Genomic DNA, 4,631 nt, shown 5'->3' on the forward strand with positions numbered 1-4,631 from the left:
TTTGCGAACTAATAAATTCTTTAATATTAGATTCAAAATCAGAGGGCATCTTATTATAATTTCCATAGGAATTGTTGTAGGAATTACCATAATTATTAGAGGAATTACTAGGAAACGGCCTAGGATTAAAATTGCCTCTATACGCGTTGTTACCAAAATTGTTCCTACCAAAAAAATTCACATCCATATATTTATTATTATTCTCAATCAAAGTAGACAAAGGCATATCATAAGGATCAGTAGGAGCACTCTTATTAGCAAAAAATTTCATAAGTTCATCCATCTTTCCACTCAAAACATTAATCTCTTCAATTGCATGAACTTCTTTACTAGTAGATCTTTCAGTGTGCCATTGAGAATAATTAACCATAATATTATCTAGGAGTTTGGTAGCTTCTCCTAAAGTGATTTACATAAAAGTGCCTCCCGCGACCGAATCTAAAAGATTTCTAGAAGCAAAGTTCAATCAGGCATAAATTTTTTGTATAATCATCCAAAGATTCAAACCATGTGTAGGGAAATTACGTATCATTAATTAATTTTATCCTCTCCCAAGCTTGTGCAACATGTTCATGATCAAGTTGCTTAAAATTCATAATATCGTTTCTAAGAGAGATGATCTTAGCGGGAGGAAAATACTTAGAGATAAAAGCATCTTTGCACTTATTCCATGAATCAATACTATTTTTAGGCAAAGACGAAAACCAAGCTTTAGCACGATTTCTAAGAGAAAACGGAAATAGCTTAAGTTTAACAATATCATTATCCACATCTTTCTTATTTTTCATATCACACAAATCAACAAAGTTGTTTAGATGGGTAGCGGCATCTTCACTTGGAAGGCCAGAAAACAGATCTTTCATGACAAGATTCAGCAAAGCAGTATTAATTTCACAATATTCAGCATCGGTAAGAGGATCAATCGGAGTGCTAATAAAATCATTATTGTTGGTATTGGTAAAGTCACACAATTTAGTATTATCTTGAGCCATCGTGACAAGCAAGCAATCCAACACACAAGCAAACAAGAAACAGGCAAAAGAGGCAAATTGGGAAAGAGAAGGGGAACGGAAGAGAGGGCGAATAAAACGGCAAGGGTGAAGTGAGGGAGAGGAAAACGAGAGGCAAATGGCAAATAATGTAATGCGAAGGATAAGGGTTGTGATGGGTACTTGGTATGTCTTGACTTGGCGTAGATCTCCCCGACAACGGCGCCAGAAATCCTTCTTGCTACCAGTTGAACACTGTGTTGGTTTTCCCTTGAAGAGGAAAGGGTGATGCAGTAAAGCAGCGTAAGTATTTCCCTCAGTTTTTGAGAACCAAGGTATCAATCCAGTAGGAGACCACGCGCGAGTCACCTCGTAGCTACACAGACAAATAACAATCTCGCAACCAACATGATAAAGGGGTTGCCAATTGTCAGGACCCCGATTCCAAGTCACATCGATCTAGCATGTAACACCTCATATCGCTTTGCGGCCTCACGCACGGTATTCCCACGGGTGTCGCCTTACTATGGCCCGGGACCGTTTGTGTCTTTTGGCTCACGTATATGATAGTGTCGCTAGCATCCATATGACAGACAACCCGGGCCGACATGGCTAGTCGTGAACCCAAAGCGGTACCAACCTATGGGGACAGGCATACATGTATCACATCGAGCATGTCGGTCAGCAGCGTGTGAATCCGGGCTGTAGCACTGGGCTAATAGGACTCCAGGAACCCGGGCTGTAGCAGGCTAGGCAGGACTCCGGATGTCACCGCGTGACATTTCCCCGAAGGGACGGACACAGGAACAAAGTGAAACACATGCCGGCCAGTCAAGTGTCCTGAGCAGTAGTGCTGGGCTAGCAGGACTCCGGTGAACCGGGCTGTAGCGGACTACTATGGCTCATGGAAGCACAAGACTACATTTCCCCATAAGAGAGGCTACCAAGGATAAACAACTAGGTTGTCGGATCCCACACATACCAAGCATTTCAATCATACACACAATATGCTCGATATGTGTAAATACAACATGGCATCACAACATAACTCTACGACTCAAGTATTTATTCATTGGGCTCCGAAGAGCGAGATATTACAAACATGGGTCTCATGACCCAACATTCAGAGCATACAAGTCAAAGCACATGCGGAAGCTTAACTTGTCTGAGTACAGACAACTAAAATTGAAGAAGGCTGAGGAGCCTGACTATCTACCAGACCCTCCCAAGGGTACAAGATCGTAGCTGAGGTAACAAGCTAAACGGCGAAGCCCAAGTGGAACTACTAGCGAGATTGAAGTCTCTCTTCAAAAACATAAAATAAGCAAACGTGAGTACAAATGTACCCAGCAAGACTTACATCAGAACTAACTACATATGCATCGGTATCAACAAAGAGGGTGGTGGAGTTTAACTACAGCAAGCCAGCTTTGACTCAGTGGCTAACCTGAACTACGACTGCAAGTAACTCTTTTGAGGTGGCGCACACGAGTCCACAAATTCACCATACCAATACACCACTATGGATCCGCTCCCGTCTCCCTACGAGAACGCCATCCATAGCACTCACGCTTATCTTGCGAGTTTTAGAGTATCCACTTTCACTTGTCTATGAACTATGCAAGGGGTCCAAGTTTCCATATCCGAGGAATCCGGCTATTCGAATAGATAATGATAAGCCTACAGGGGTGTACTTCTTCACACACGCTCTCGCCACTTATCGCCCTGTACACGTCATGTACCTCGGCAACCTTCAAGCGGAAGCCGGGCAAGGGAGTCGGCCACGACCTGACTAACCAACAAGTCTCTAGTCCAGGTTTATCGCCTATTCGGGTTCCATCCACAAGGAGATCCGGCCGGGGTGTCGCTCACGGCACCAAACGATGTGTGCAGGGTTCCCAAGCCCACCATCCGGGTGCCACTTGGTACACCGTGCCACTGTGCCTAGTCTATCCCAAGCCCACCTGTACCGGGTGCCACTTGGTAGACTACTAACACTACCTACAAACACCAGAAACTAGTTGCAACTCCTAGACAGAGATCGAGTTGATTAATAAGCTGAGAGGGGCCGAGTTACCGGAACCCAATGTGTGGTAGTAACTGTTCATGGATCACAAACATAGAACTCAGTTCTGAGAATGGCTGCAATGAGACAACCCACCATGTACTCCTACATGGCCTCTCACCGCTACCTTTACCAAATCGTGTTCACACACTTAGCTCTCAATGGTAGGATGTGTTCACCATGTTCCAATTCATTCCCGATGAATCAGACCTGACTCAACTCTAAGCAGTAGCAGGCATGAGAACAAGCATGAAAGAGTAGGCACATCAGGGCTCAAACAACTCCTACTCATGCTAGTGGGTTTCATCTATTTACTGTGGCAATGACAGGTCATGCAGAGGAAAGGGGTTCAACTACTGCAGCATGTAACAGTTGAATCGGTGTTGTCCTAATGCAGTAAAAGAGAGCAGGAGCGAGAGAGTGGGATTGTATCGGAATGAACAAGGGGGTTTTGCTTGCCTGGCACTTCTGAAGATATTATAGCTCTTCATCGGTGTCATCGATCACGTCATCGGAACCACGTCTATCGAGAGGGAACAAACACCGGCAACTGAGAAAGAACACAATCAATGTGATGCCACAATATGATGCATGATCATGACATGGCAATATGCTGTGATTTGAGCTAATGCATCTAGCTATGATTTAAATGAAGTTGGTTTGAATACATGATTCAAATTCCAACCCCATATATGATTATTTAAATGCCCTTTATTTGTTTTGTCCAAAACAGAGGACAAACATTGTTCAAACATGCATGAAAATGGTACAGATGGATTCCTTGAATTTTTCTGATAAATTTTCATATATAATTTATTTCATTTGGAGTTATGGTTGATTTTCTATGATTTTTAGAAGTTTGAAGTATTTTCTGAAATTCATAAATCCTTTTCTGATTTATTCTAATTTCCAGAAAATAGTAACAGCGTCAGCATGATGTCAGGATGACATCAACGGTCAACAGACCTGGTCCTGGTCAAACCTGATCTTGGGGGTCCGCATGTCATAGACTCAGTGTTAAGTGGATATTAAACCGGGGCTAAATATCTGCGGGGCCGGCGTGTCAGTGACTGTGTTGGGGGGGGGCTAATTAAGCACATGCTTAACTCTAAACTAATGACGCCATGTCATCTAAACGGCGATTAGTCGCCGGTGCTAAGCGAGACACAGCGACGCTCCCCGTCCGGCCATCTCCGGCGACGAGAGCAAGCGTGGCTGGGCTCTACGTACTCAGGGTGACGCGACGCGTTGAGTGGTGGATGCGGCAGGTGCGGAGGCTGGATTTAGAGGCGGCGACGGCGAGCTTTGGCGGAGGCCAGAGCTCGGGTTCGGTCGCGCGCGAGGCTGCGGCGCGTTAGCCAGAGTGCAGAGGGGCGCATCGGGATCCTGGGGACCCGGCGAGCATGCAGGAGCTACTGGAGTGAGCGGAAGAGCTCCGGGGCGCGAGGTTTGTCGGCCATGGTGATGGCCAAAGCTCGGTGCTTGCGGGGATGACGGCTACGATGCGGGAACGAGCAGGAGAGGAGGGGGAAAACGAAGGAGTCCTCACAGCGAAGTCGTTGAGCATCTCAGACTGC

This window comes from Triticum urartu, chromosome 4A (assembly GCF_056163025.1).
Source record: "Triticum urartu cultivar PI428250 chromosome 4A, HENAU_Tu73, whole genome shotgun sequence".
NCBI lineage: Eukaryota > Viridiplantae > Streptophyta > Magnoliopsida > Poales > Poaceae > Triticum > Triticum urartu.